General features: G+C 47.3%; 1 protein-coding gene across 1 annotated transcript in view; it reads right to left on the reverse strand.

Annotated features, from left to right (window-relative positions):
- The window catches only part of KDM4C (lysine demethylase 4C), a 429,818-nt gene extending 427,745 nt beyond the window's left edge, over nt 1-2,073 (reverse strand). The window contains 1 exon segment of the mRNA XM_065406934.1: nt 1,969-2,073. The gene's annotated coding sequence lies outside the window, so the exon portion shown is untranslated.
- Between the last annotated feature and the right edge of the window lie 13,165 nt (nt 2,074-15,238).

The following is a 15,238-nucleotide window of genomic DNA, read 5'->3' on the forward strand; positions in this document are numbered from 1 at the left end:
TAATTCAGAATACAGTAACCATTTTCTTTCTAGTTTTTGCAGTTATTACACAGAAAATTCCTTGCTACATTCTGTTGAGAGTTTGCTTATGATCTTTTTTGACAATGACAATAGGAACCCTATCTCTGAACTACAATCCCCTGTTAACCACTTAGTGACACCTAGGTGACAGTACTAAGCTATGGTCTTGTATTGGTTAACTTTCACTGAAATATCAACTACAACAAGAAACGTATATGTTGTTCTACTGCACCTATAGTTTACAGAAACTGCAAGAACAGAAAAATGGACCATTTGAAAAAAAAAATCCAAAGAATATGATGGAGAGAATAGGACAGTCAGAAAACTGTATTCAAATCCATACATGAAGAATCTGTGAAATTACATGACTTTTTAAAAAGTGTCACAATTCAAGTCAAAACAGCATCTCCTCAATCTAATACCATGCACTATTGAACTAATTGATTATGTTTAGCTGACACCTGCTAGTTTCATTTACCAAGCCTGATTTTAAAAATAATCTTTTTCTATAAAAATATTGAGAACTATTTCACAATGCAAAGCAATAGAATCCACAATACAGCCCATAATAGAGGATTCAAAACACTTCCTGAAGGTTCCAATCTTATAAGGGATTCAATATGGCCCAGTGGATAGAGTAACCAATTAGCACTCAGGAGAGCCAGATTCTATTCCTGGCTCAGCCACTGGCCTGTGGGGTGACCTTGGGCAAGTCATTTCAGCTCTCTGTTTCCCCATCTGTATAATGGGAATAACAACGTTTATTTCATTTGTAAAGCACTTTGAAATCTACAGACGAAAACCACTACATAAGAGGTAGGAATTAATATTATTTGGACAGACATCTGTGTCCACATGTAACACCACAACTTCAGTAGGGGGCCAACCCATGCTGAGTCATTGTAGAATTGGGGCCAAAGTGATACACCTGCTGTATTCATTTCACTACTTTTTTTTCAAATGGAATTTTTTCCAACAGTAGGTTATCCAGGTTTACACACATGCCCATATCCAACTCTGAAATACAATCACATAAGAAGTGGGAGGCACCCTGACAAGTCACACATGCAGTCTGATTTGTTTTTCACATTAATGTTATGCATCCGAAGAAGTGGGTTGTAGCCCACGAAAGCTTATGCTCTAATAAATTTGTTAGTCTCTAAGGTGCCACAAGTACTCCTGTTATTTTTGCGGATACAGACTAACACGGCTGCTACTCTGAAACCTGTCATTAATGTTATGAAAACACTTGTTTTAAAATACAATAGCATGTTTGTAAACACAAACTCCAAACAACTCAACATGCCCCACAAGAATTGCATTTGCCCCTCGCTTCCTTCCATTTCGCTGCCGAACTAACAGATGCACCCAGCCCAGCTGCAGCGTGCACAAGGGCAGCAGCCACAGTGACAGCTGGGGCAAGCGGGCTGGTTTCCTGTGTGATCGCCCCCACGTCCTGTTAAGCCAGTGCAGCACCGTACCACCTGGTGGTTTAGGGTGTAGCCAGTGAACATGGCACAGGGAGCTGGGACCCACACGCACCCCCTTACCCGCCTCTCCGCGGGGCCAGGGCTGCTCACAGGAAGCCACCACCGGCCCCTCCCCATACACACAAGCTGTGCCCTGCTCCCCACTCATCCCTGCTTCACCACAAACACAGCCCCGGTCACACACATGCACACACACACAGACAGAACACACACTCCAGTCCCGGCCCCTCCCCCGAGCAGGTGGCAGAGGCATCCCCGCCTAAGTGCGGCGTGCACCGGCCTCCTCTCCCCAGGCAACCCCGCTGCTCCCTGCGCCACCGCGCTCCCCCAGCGGGCTCCAGCCCTTGCCTGCTCCCCTCAGGGGCCTCCCCTGCGGGCTCCCCTAGCCGCACCCCCAGGCCCAGCCTCTGCCCCCAGCGGGGGTCTGTGCTCTCCGGCCCGGCTCCATGGACTGTACCTGGACGGGGAAGGTAACGGCACCGCAGGGCCGGGGGAGCAACCGCACTCCCCCTCACTCGCTCCCTGCTTTGCTTTGCTTTGCTTTTGGGGCTTCTTCCGTGCGCGGATGACAGCTGTTTTCTGCGCATGCGCAGACCCTCCTGTAGGCACGGCGAGAAGAGAAGCGACCCGGGGGCGTCACGTGACACGGGAGCCCCCGCCCAGTACTATGGAGGGCCGTGTCAGGTGACCAAGGACCACTTAACCGTCCGACCGAGTATTTCCGGGAAGAGCACTGCGCATGTGTAACAAAATGTTCGTTGCGAGGGGGTGGGGAGTGACATAAAGGGACCCTGGACAATAACTGAAACGGTCTGTGTGACCGCCTAGAGCAGGTCACGTGAGGCCGGATCTGCTGCTGGGCAAGGAGCGGGAGAGGCAGCGAGCGGAGCTCGGTTCGGCCAATAGGAGCCGCGCGGGCGGGCCCCGCTCCGGGGTTGGCCCTCTGGGGCCGCAGCGCCCCTAGGGGTAGGCAGCCGGGCGAGGAGCCCGGCCCCGCCTGGGGCGCTCAGGGGCTGGAATGAGGGATGCGGGGGGAGGGGGCTGTAGCACCCCCTGCTTTAAAGCGGTTTCCATCCGACACAGGGTTCCTGGTGTGGGCCAATGGCTCTCAGCACCCCCACTGTAAAACCTGTCCCAGCAGCCCTGGTAGAGCTGGCTGGTGCTCGCCGCGGGCAGCGTAGGGTGACCAGACAGCAAGTGTGAAAAATCGGGACAGGGGTGGGGGGTAATAGGAGCCTATATAAGAAAAAGACCCCAAAATTGGGACTGTGCCTATAAAATCAGGACATCTGGTCACCCTCGGGCAGGGCCCAGCTTGGCAAGCCCATTAGCTGAGGGCAGATGAAGGAGCTCTGCTGGCTGCGCACATGGATTTCGGCACCTGGGTCTTAACAAATAAAACGCTCTTATGCTTGTGGAGAAACCCTTGCAAGTGTGACCCATTCTGCGGTGTGGCCGCCCAGACAGCCCCCTGCCGTGACTGCTGTCCACAGCTAGAGATGAAATGGAAATATGGCAATTATTTTTGTGAGAATCCTTGTTTTGTCTTGTCTGCGTCTTTGTGCGAGGGAGCCAACCCGTCTGGGATCCACCCGTACTGGTTCTCCCAACAGGGCTCCTGGCTGAAATTGGTGACTGACTTTATTTGAGTGTTGAAACCAAATGTAGAAGTCGTCTCTCTGTTGTGGCTTTCCACAATAGTATGGCTCTCTGTCATGCACTCGTGCAGGTGTGCACGCTCACAGTCACGCTACTGGTTTATCTATTGCTGAAGCTACTACTTGACAATTTGTGCGGTGTAGCAACAGTGGCAGTTTCCACTTTCCTGCTGTCAGAACAAATACATCTTTTAAATCTGATAAAGCTTAAACGTTTATAGCACATATCTGGAAAGGTTTTTTTAAGTCAAACCTAAGTCAGGCCGTCAACCACTTTGATACAATAAGGTTACAACCATAGGCCTGTCCAGTGTGTAGAGCAGGGGTGGGCAAGCTTTTTGGCCTGAGGGCCACATTGGGGTGCGAAACTGTATGGAGGTCCGGGTAGAGAAGGCTGTGCCCACCAAACAGCCTGGCCCCTGCCCCCTATCTGACCCCTCCCACTTTCCACCCCCTGACTGCCTCCCCAGAACCCCTGACCCATCCAACCCGCCCCCTTGCTCCATGTTCCCAACCACCCCCTCCCGGGACCCCCGCCCCTAACCGCCCCCCGGGATCCCACCCCCTATCCACCCCACCCCCCGCTCCCTGTCCTCTGACTGCCCTGGCCCCTATCCACACCCCCGCCCTCTGCCCCCCCCCGAACCTCTGCCCCATCCAACCACCCCCTGCTCCCTGTCCCCTGACTGCCCCCCAGGACTCCCTGCCCCATATCCAAACCCCCCCAATTCCCTTACCATGCCGTTCAGAGCAGCATGTCTGGAGCCACGCCAGACACACTGCCACGCTGCCCTGCACAAGCGCACAGCCATGCTGCCCGGAGCGCTGCCTGTGCAGCGACGTGGCTGCGGAGGAGGGGGGACAGCAGGGCAGGACCGCCAAGGGGTGGGGCAAGTGGGGCAATTTGCCCCGGGCCCCGCAGGGGCCCTGTGAGCCGTGGCCAAGAATCCCTTCCCTGGCTAGGGGCACCTTTTTAATTTTTACTCACCCGGCAGCGGTCCGGGTCTTCAGCGGCACTTCGGCGGGGCGGGGGGGACCCTTCAGTCGCTCCGGGTCTTCGGCGGCATTTCGGCGGCGGCTCCTTTAGTGCTGCCGAAGACGCAGAGCAAGTGAAGGACCCGCTGCCGCCGCCCAGTGAGTACAAGCGCCGCAGCAGGTGGCGCCTTTTTTTATGTCCGCTCCCCCGCTTTGCCCCAGGCCCCCTGAATCCTCTGGGTGGACCTGCAGCAGGGTAGGGGCCGGGGGCTAGCTGCCTGGCCAGGAGCTCAGGGACTGGGCCGGACGGTCCCGCGGGCTGTAGTTTGCCCACCCGTGGTGTAGAGGATGCCTCTGAAGTTTGGCCCATGGAACTGCCAAATCTAGGCAGGAAGCCACAAGATATGTTATAACAGCTCTATACAGTCCAAATGGTGGTATGAATGTGGCAACATTTCTTTGCCTCTAAAATGAAAGTGCACCAAGGAAACTGATTTTTCTGCCACACATTTCTCTCACCCTGGTCAGTGCAGTTACAGTGAGAAATTCATCTCTGATTTATCTCTAGCAAGTAATTTGTTATGTTGTATGTGCCACTTTTTTTTATTCAGCTTATTAAGCCCTGCCATGTAGTGTAGTTTTATTAATTTAGCTGTACTCTTCTTGATTTAGCTTCTAAAGCACTGCTAAAATATGTAATTTTATTTTCAAGGCATTGCCATAATTAGTCTTTTTTTCCTCCTCGATGTGTGATGTGCCCTATTATCTGAATTCATTATCTACATCAACTGGCATTTCTGTAGTATCTCATTGTATTATCTAGTCACGATACATGGATTATGGAAAGCAGTGGAGACTGCTCTACATCTTTCTCGTGATATAGACTTCTGCCTTTGAGTGTGCTAGTGAGTCATTTTTTATTATACTTCTTTAGAGACTGCTGTGACAAAGAGGTGAGTCTTGCAGCATAACCTGATGATAAGGGTAGGACTCTTCCAAAACTTTCTGCCTGCTGTTGAGAAGGCTCTCCCACCAATATCTGAATTTGTAAATCGGTTCTGGTCACGTACCAGTTTACTATAATTGATGAAGTGGGTCCTGGAAAAAGTTTGAGTCCCTTAGCAAGTCAGGCCAATTCTTATAAAGAATGAAGTACTGTGATGAACACATGATCTACTAGTGTGGCCTGGTCATTTGTCTGAGACAAATAAATGGTGTTTCCTTACTAACAAATGAGAAGCACTTTTGGTGCTACCTCTATTTGAGTCTTGGGACTAAACGTAAAGCTCGTCTATTTGACTTTGTTTTTCCTCAGTAAGGAAATGGAGACTGAAGCATTTTTAGAGATGGATAGCAAAAGACAAACCTCCTGTTGGAAGTGGTCTTTAAGATATATCGCTCACTGCAAAAGATGTCTCTTATTTTAGATACAAAATTATCTCTGCCCATGTAAACACTGGGTTCTCACTTCTATCATTGTAAAACATTATTAATGGGAATACTGTCTCATAAGATTGAAGTTATGGAAAGTATTATTTATGATCAGTAAGAGATAGTGGTACAGTACTGGTATAAATTAAGGCCTCAATCCTGCAAAAAGGGATCCACTTGCATAAAACAGTTTAGCTGGACACTCGCTCCTCCAGCTGTTCCCACAATGAACTTTCCTTCCTGATGTGTTCTAATTTCACCAACAGTGAAGGAGGGGGTGGGAGCTTTCTCCTCCCCTCAACCTCCCAAGCTTGGGAGGAAAGCGAGCAGAGAGAGACAAGGGGAACAATGTCTCCCTTAATTTAACCCCTGCTCATCATTTCTAGCTTGTTAGAGTGATGCCAAGGCAAAAGAGATCACTGGCTCTGCAACTCTAGATTGCTGGACTGATATCAAGTGACAGCTCTCTCTCAGGTTAACAGGCTGAACAACTATAGCTTGATGGACTGAAGACAAGGCTGTAGACCTTTGAACGTTACTGACTCAGTGCAGAGGACTGGACTAGATGACCTGTCGAGATCCCTTCTAGTCCTGCTTTTCCATGATTCTATGACTTAGCTTTCTGGGTGTATGTCAAGACGTAGGCCTTTGGGGGGTCATTGACTAAGCACTTCTTGCATGCTAGGGTGATGCTAAGGGACATGGCTCTGTGATGTCACTGGCTGAGCACTTTTAGCTTGATTGGCTGATTATTAAGAGAAAGGGCACAGGACTTCTTTCCTGCTGAGATGATTAATGATGTCCAAGTACAGACTTCTATGAAATCACTGGCTCAGCACTTCAAGCTCGCTGGGCTGACATCAGGGCACAGGCCTTCTTGAGGATACTGGATTAGCAAATCTTGATTTCAGGACACAGGTCTCTTTGAGTCATTGGATCAGTACTTTTAGCTTGTGGGCTGATACTATGGCACAGGACTTTCTGAACTCACTGGCTCAGCACCTCTAGCTTGCTGGGTTACTTTCAGCATGTATATCTGCGAGTTCACTGGTTTAGGCATTCTAATGTGTTGGTCTGATGTCAAGGCCTCTGGGGTTATTGGATCAGTACCTCTCACTTATAGGCCTTATGGGAAGGCCTAGATTTCTGAGGAATCTCAGGCTGTATACCTCTACCTTGCTGGTGATAATGTAAAGGCCTTAGTGAGGTTACTGGCTCAGCAAACCTGATTTGCTGGACAGATGTGAAAGCACAGGTCTCTGTTTTCAGCTCATTAGTACTGCATCTGCCACCCAGAACTTCACAGATAAATGCTCCAGCATAACAGGACATAAAATTAGCCTTTCTGCCATAGTGTTCCCACCTTCCCTCTTTCAGGCCCTGTAATAATTCCTGTGCCCTTGGTCTAGAGGTTAGGAATATCTGCTACAATAACTCATATCTTTCTTTTGCCTGGAATAAGTTTTTCTGCCAGTTTGAAGCACTCCCCAGGAGTCTAAATCAGACCTCCAACATGGTAGCACCTTGCATTCTCACACTTGGGATTAGCCTTAATATCGTCCCTCAGCCCGCGCCACTTCCAGCAGCTCCCATTAGCCTGGAGCAGCGAACCGCGGCCAGTGGAAGCCGCGATCGGCCGGACCTGCGGACGCGGCAGGTAAACAAACTGGCCCGGCCCGACAGGGGCTTTCCCTAAACAAGCAGCGTCCCAAGTTTGGGAAACACTGGTTTACATGAAGAGAGCCATCTTTTTAACATGCGATGAACTCCCCTATGAATTTCCTTGTCATATTATGTGAAAACACCAGATGGCAGTCCTGAGGTAGCAAACAATGCAGCAGATCTAAGAAAAAACAGCCATTAGCATTCAGTCAGGCTTTTTTTTCTAGCTATACATCTTAAATTTCACTTCACTGAATATGACATTCTTAACAGTATCTTTTTTGATCACTTCTATCAAATCATCTATCCTGTTGCTGTTTGCACCCTTTAAATATTGTTCTGATAGTCATTTATCATGTAACCCCTTAATCATAAAGAAGAGACAGAGGTGGACTCGAAATGGTAACCAGCAGGGTTTTACTTAAAAAGCCAGACCAATCTGGATACTGTTCTCAATCAACTGTTTTTAATCAGACTTACTGGGTACAGATGACATTAACCCAAACAGACATTTTCACATGCACTCTGCCGATTTGTGCAAATGTAAGGGGACTGTGGTCCACTTACTAACATTCAGTGGGGGTGTTTTGGTTGGCTAGCTCCCAGTACTAAAAGAAAGGGGAAGGGTCAATGAGAAATCAGGACTCTTAGACTGACAGTCCCCAGGAACAATGCTCCAGGTCAGCCTGATTGACAGGGCGGGCAGGCTAATCAAGGAGTCAGAAGGCCAGGATGGGTCCCGTCTTCCGTGTGAGCTGGAATTGCCTGGGTCAGACAGACTGGGGCCGAGCTAAGGAGAAAGCAGGGGTCCAAGCTGAGCTGGGGAGCAGAGATGTGCCAGATCCAGAGGGGCCAGAAAAGCAGCCCCTGTGCTGGGAGCAGAGCTGCAGCCCCAAAGCCAGAGGCACAGCCCAGAGAGAGCAGACCTGCCTTGGGAGGAGAGCTGCAGCAACCAGAGCCAGAGGAGCCAGAAAAGCAGCCCACGAAGCAGGTCAGTGCTGGTAGCAGAGTCACGGATAGGGTGACCAGACAGCAAATGTGAAAAATTGGGACAGGGAGTTGGGGGTAATAGCAGCCTATATAAGAAAAAGACCCAAAAATCGGGACTGTCCCTATAAAATCGGGACATCTGGTCACCCTAGTCACAGAAGCAGCCTGCAGAGCAGACCTGTCCTGGGAGGAGAGTGTGACGGTGTACCCCATAAGGCTTCATGGGAATATGCTTATGAATGTATATATAATATAATTGGAATATGTTTTATGCTACATATGCCATGTAACATATCTATGTAAAGGTTATGAGCTACTGAATACATTCCTCCTATTTGTATGCTTGCATCATTTTTGTACTTGAAGTTAGGAATATTGGCTGTATACTTGCTTGATAGCCTTAGTAAAACATTTGGTCAGCTTCTTGAGAAAGGAATGTGCAAATTAAGTGCCCAGTCAAGAACCACTTAAGCCAACAATGAACTCGAAGACACCAGTCCACATCGGAGCTTTCCCAGGAATGGCTTGGCTGGTAAGAAACTCAGTCATGCGACTTGCCCATGTGACTCCAAAACTCCATCTTCGAGCTGGACTTTGTATAGGAGAGAGGAGGGGGTCTCCACCCACAAGAGACTTAAACCCTTGGGAGACCCCTCCATTTTGGTCTTGAGCTGGCTAAATAGAGAGCCTCTCCACCCCCAAGGATACCTGAAAGAAACTGGAACAAAGGACAGTAACTACAGCAAGTGTGAGTGATTGCTGGACCCAGACTAGAAGGAGACTAGTCTGTAAAAGGAAACTTACTGGATTCCTCTAAGGGTGAGGTTTTTAATCTGTACTCAGTTGTCTTACTGTATTAGACTCAGACTTGTGTGTTTTATTCACTTTGTTCTGTCTGTTACTACTTGGAACCACTTAAATCCTACTTTCTGTATTTAATAAAATCACTTTTTACTTATTAATTAACCCAGAGTATGTATCAATACCGGGGGGGAGAGGGGGCAAACAGCTGTGCATATCTCTCTATCAGTGTTATAGAGGGCAAACAATTTATGAGCTTTATACAGGGTAAAATGGATTTATTTGGGGTTTAGACTCCACTGGGAGTTGGGCATCTGAGTGTTAAAGACAGGAACACTTCTGTAAGCTGCTTTCAGTTAAGTCTGCAGCTTTGGGACACGTGGTTCAGACCCTGGGTCTGTACTGGAGCAGACTGGCGTGTCTGGCTCAACAAGATGGGGTGCTGGAGTCCCAAGCTGGCAGGGAAAGCAGGGGCAGAAGTAGTCTTGGCACCTCAGTTGGCAGTTCCCAAGGGGGTTTCTGTGATCCAGCCCACAGAGAGCTGCAGCAACCAGAGCCAGAGGGGCCAGAGAAGCAGCCCAGGGAGCTGGAGGCAGAGCAGCAGCAGCAGCACTGAGGCAGAGTAGAGCTGGAGCTGAGACAGAGTGGTGGAGCTGGGGCTGGAGCAGTCCAGAGCCGGGTGTGGTGAGCAGCTGGGGAGAGCGAGGGGGACCCTGGGCAGTGGGCCCAGCACAGGGAGACACCTCAGCCAAGAGGCTCTGCAGACCAGACTTGGAGGGGGATTGTAACCCCGACAGGGTGGGGGCGATGCTGGGAAGAAGGGTCCTGCCACCTAGAGCTTGAGAGCGTGTGGCCACCGCCAGAGCAAGTGTCCAACCCGCAGCATCCCTGCAGCACAGCCAGGGCCTGAGAAGGAGGCCTGGGACCTACAAGGAACAGACTGTGAAGTGCCCTGACATTTCAGAGACACTGTTTGTAATGTTCCCTGCCACAGAGCGGGGTGATGTGTTTTCCTTTAACCTTACTCATTTTTCCTTATTCCTTTTAAAACTAATTGCTGATTAAATAAATTGCATTTGCTTTAAATCGTATGTAATGATCAGTGGGTCAGGGAAGTGTCCAGTGCAGAGAGAGTACCCTGGAGTGGGGACATGCTAGCCCCTGTCCTTGGTGACCACAGCAAGGTTGGGGGTCAAGCCCCCCAGGAATCCTGGGCCCAGCCTTGTTGGGGTTACAAGGACTCTGCCAGACAGGAGAGAGCAAGGGGAGTCCTCAAGGGCAGGGAGGCCTCTGGGTAAAGGAAGTGGGAGCAAGGACTCAGATCCTTCCGCTAGCCCATTTCACCGGGGTAGTGCAGAAGCCAGGAAAGTTCCCCACAATAGCAGGACCATTCCCCCGCTTACACATGCAAACAACTGCATACACAAATTTAGGCTTGTAGTTATGCTCAGACTTCAAGTTTTTCTTTCTTTTTTTTCTTTTTTTGTTTACCCTTGCCCCCTCTGTTTCCCTCTCCTTTCCACCCCCCAGTGCGCATGCTTCGTGGTCATGTGTGACATAGCAACAGTACATGCAAAACAGTTAGGGTTTGTGGATGTAATCAAGCTAACAAAGTCTTTGTATTACTGAAGGTTAAAAAAACCTTTCTATGTAAATTTAACATGAATAAGCAATAGCTGAGATGTATCCACCTCTGTCTTCTAGAATGCTCGGAGTGGTGCTTCTTTCACATGTCTCTCTGCTGCCACATCGAAAAAGGAAGAGTTTAGTAACTGGAAATCATCACTAAATATGTTCTCCTTCACCCCAGAAACAACAGAAGTTAATGAGAATATCACTGACCAGCTGGGACTATACTGTGCCATGCAGCATTAATTGCTTTCAGTGAGCAGCTCTAACTAATAAATCAATGGCACAGTATGATTTCTCATTAATAGTAATTTCTGTAGTACAACTACTACATTGGTTCTTTCCAAGGAACCCTAGGAAGGGGGGGGGGAAGCTGTTGAAAGGCATGGTCTCTTTGAGATATGTCAGCCTCCACATCTAAAACGAATGTATCTATTTGGAAAGTCCCAGTACAAAAATAGCAACCTAGAGAATGAAGTGTATGGATCAAAGCCATTGTTTAGCCAACAGAAGTATATGGCACCATTGGTATGTGTTTATGCCCTCTGCACTCTGTAGGCCAAATTCAACTGTGCATTGAAGTAATGAGTGGTGCCAGCTCATACCAGTTATAACTTTGATCCTGTATTTTCAATAAAAATAAAATATTTCCAGGGATACACTTGTTCTTTGTATGTATTTTTCCTATAAAAAGAATGAATTCTAGTATTATTAAAGTACATTAATCTAAACTAAAAGCTACAAGCATTTTACATCTGAATGGACACAAAATAGATTGACACTGAATGGATTATATAAATTAAAACAGTGTGTGATTGGCACAGACATGACCAATAGACTGGTAATGACCTGATTAATTTACAAAAGAAAAATAAGGAGGTAAAATATATCTATTCTCCTTTTGACTCTGTTTTAACATATACATTCTGCACACTGGGGTGAAAAATATCACCCACTGTAACGATGCTGGTTCTGGCGGGACCCAACTGAAAGTGCCAATTCAGGACAAATTGCTTAAACAGGGCAGTTACAGCCCAAGGCTGGGCTTTTTCCACCTCTAAGGTAAACCAACCACAAGTCACAGAAGCAATTCCCTTAGACACTCCAGTTTCCCAGTATCACCACCAGTGCCACTCGTTATGGGGATGAATGGTTATGAAAACCAATACCCCAGGAAAAGAAAAAAGGTTCTCCTGATCCCAAAGGACCAAGCCCCAGACCCAGGTCAATATACAAATCAGATCTTACCCACAAATCACGCTGTTGCCAATCCTTTAGAATCTAAAATCTAAAGGTTTATTCATAAAAGGAAAAAGATAGAGATGAGAGTTAGAATTGGTTAAATGGAATCAATTACATACAGTAATGGCAAAGTTCTTGGTTCAGGCTTGTAGCAGTGATGGAATAAACTGCAGGTTCAAATCAAGTCTCTGGAGTACATCCACAGCTGGGATGGGTCATTCAGTCCTTTGTGTAGAGCTTCAGTTTGTAGCAAAGTCCCTCCAGAGGTAAGAAGCAGGATTGAAGACAAGATGGAGATGAGGCATCAGCCTTTTATAGTCTTTTCCAGATGTAAGAACACCTCTTTGTCCTTACTGTGGAAAATTACAGCAAAATGGAGTCTGGAGTCACACGGGCAAGTTCCTGCATACTTTGTTGAGTTACAAGGCATATCAGCTTTCTCTCCATGGATCAATTGTATAGCTGATGGTCCTTAATAGGCCATCAAGCAGGCTAGGCAGAGCTAACACCAACTTGTCTGGGATGTCTCCCAGAAGCATAGCATAAGATTGAAATACAGACAGTTTAGAGCCAATATTCATAACTTCAACTACAAAATTGATACACACATATAGACTGCATAATCACAACCAGCAAACCATAACCTTGTCTTAGACACCTCATTTGACCCCCTTTATACAAGATTTGGTGCCACTACAGGACCTTGGTTGCAACAATTATCTATATGGTCCCAGATTATATCAATAACGTCACACCCACCAACAACCTTTTTGTTGTCTTACTAACAAGAGTTCTGTGTATAATTGTTTGATATAATTGGTGTTTATTAAGGCTTGATCCCAAACCAAAAACTTGTTTCTGAACACCCCAGAGTTTGAGGGTATTAAAATGATCCAAACCAAGATCTGACTCTCACTTTTGCAAAAGGCCCCTATTTGTTAATAGGTCAAACTCTGCATTCAAAGACCCTTTACTTAATGCTAGATCTGTAAATTGCAGCTTGAGTCCAACTCTAGTATTTATTAAAATCAGTAAAATGTATTCCATTCCTGTAGTTTTTTTCACTCGCGTATGTGTAGCTGCTTAGGTAAGTTATTTACTAAACTACAGTAATATCATTCACAAGAGCACTGCCATTAAGAGGCTGTTGTTGCTGATGGGTTGGCAACAGTAGGACCTGATTATTCTGTCAGTTCTACCCAGGCGACTCCTAGTGACTTCATTGGCAGTTGTACCTGCACAACTGACAAGATAATCAGGACCATGATGAGTGTGGATGCTCAAATGGAGGGAAGGGGTTGAAATTATTCTTTTGTTTCTTCCTAGAGGAGTAGGGAAGGGGGAGAAGTTTGTAATTGCAGCCTGAGAAAGTGCAACAGTACATTCAGCTACCAAGTCCCCTTTCCATGACCTGCTACAAGTACCTTGTTTTTTGTTTTAAATGTACATGTTAAAATATAAGAAAATGGGAGTGGAGTCAGGAACAGCTTTACTGTACTCATAGCAGGTTGCTTATGGCAACAAAACATTAGAGGTCCTAAAAGCTAGAGTCACAAGGGTACTTAGTGTTGTATTGCCTAATTCGTAGGCACCCTGGTGATTAGGGTAATTCTGTACCCTGAGTTAGGTGCCCAGATTCCCCATTAATTGTATAGGGAGAGTTAGGCCACTAGGAATTGGACTCTCCAAAGACAGTAAACTGAGCACAGAGCCACCTAAGCTAGCCAGAAGTGAAATGCAGAAGAAAGGGATGGGGCTTAGGCCAGATCCTCAAAGGTAATTAGGCACCTAACTCCCATTGATCTGGACCTTAAGCGCTTGACAGGCTGGAGGCAGGCATCTCTCTCTGTGTGGGATTCTCAGGTGTGAACCTTCTCCTGGAGTTAGGTGCCTAGGCGGAGAGGAGGGAAGAGGAGAGGAGGGAGAGAGAGAGACTGACCCCACCCCATTATAGCCAATATCCTAGTGGTTAGTGCATGAGGGCTGCAGAACCACAATCCCTGCTCTGCCTAAATTGGACTTGCACCTAAGTCTCTGCTCTGAATCAGACAAAGAAGTTATTTGAATCTGGGTCGTCCACAACCCAGGTGAATGCACGAATGATTGAGCTATTGAAGTATTCTGGGTTGGAAATACACACACTCTACCCATGCACCCCTGAATAATTCCCAACCTATTCACTCCTGGCTGTCTTTTGTGCAGGTTAGGCATGCTCTGCGTACACCAAATGGCTCAGGCCCCACTGGAGAGAGATGCAGGGGAATGCCAAAGAATCCCACCAGGGCTTTGGCTTCAGTAAGGGCTTCAAGCAGCTCATTAGCATCAGGACTTTGCGCATACCCACTGGCAGAAATTTAGGTCCTGATGGGGATTTAGGTGCTTACAGGGTTAGATGGCAGCTGAGCAGGGGTTTTGAGAATGGCAGTGATGCCTAAACAGAATGCCACTAGCCATCACCTACAGCCCGCAACTAAAACTTCTCCAGCGCATCATCAAGGATCTACAACCTATCTACAGCCTGTCCCTCACTCTCACAGACCTTGGGAGATAGGCCAGTCCTCGCTTACAGACAGCCCCCCAACATGAAGCAAATAGTCACCAGCAACTACACACCACACAACAGAAACACTAACGCAGAAACCAGTCCCTGCAACAAATCCCGTTGCCAACTCTGTCTACATATCTATTCAAGGGACACCATCATAAGACCTAACCACATCAGCCACCCCATCAGAGGCTCATTCACCTGCACATCTACCAATGTGATATATGCCATCATATGCCAGCAATGCCCCTCTGCCATGTACATTGGCAAACCGGAGAGACTCTATGCAAAAGAATAAATGGACACAAATCAGACATCAGAATTGTAACTTCAAAAACCAGTAGGAGAGCACTTCAATCTCCCTGAACACTCAATAACTTAAAAGTGGCCATTCTTCAACAAAAAAAAACCTGACTTCAATGAGAAACTGCAGAACTGGAATTAATTTGCAAACTTGACACCATCAAATTAGGTCTGAATAAAGGCTGAGAGTGGCTGGGTCACTACAAAAAATAATTTTCCCTCTGTTGATACTCACACCATCTTGTCAACTGTTGGGAATGGGCCACATTCACATGATTGAATTAGCCTCATTAGCACTACAAAAGGTAATTTCCCCTCTGTTGATATTCACCCCTTCTTGTCAACTGTTGGGAATGGGCCACATCCACCCTAATTGAACTGGCCTCGTTAGCACTAACCCCCCCACTTGGTAAGGCAACTCCCATCTTTTCATGTGCTGTATATTTATATCTGCTTACTGTATTTTTCACTCCATGCATCTGATGAAGTGG

Source organism: Emys orbicularis, chromosome 6 (assembly GCF_028017835.1).
Source record: "Emys orbicularis isolate rEmyOrb1 chromosome 6, rEmyOrb1.hap1, whole genome shotgun sequence".
In the NCBI taxonomy this organism is placed as follows: Eukaryota; Metazoa; Chordata; order Testudines; family Emydidae; genus Emys; species Emys orbicularis.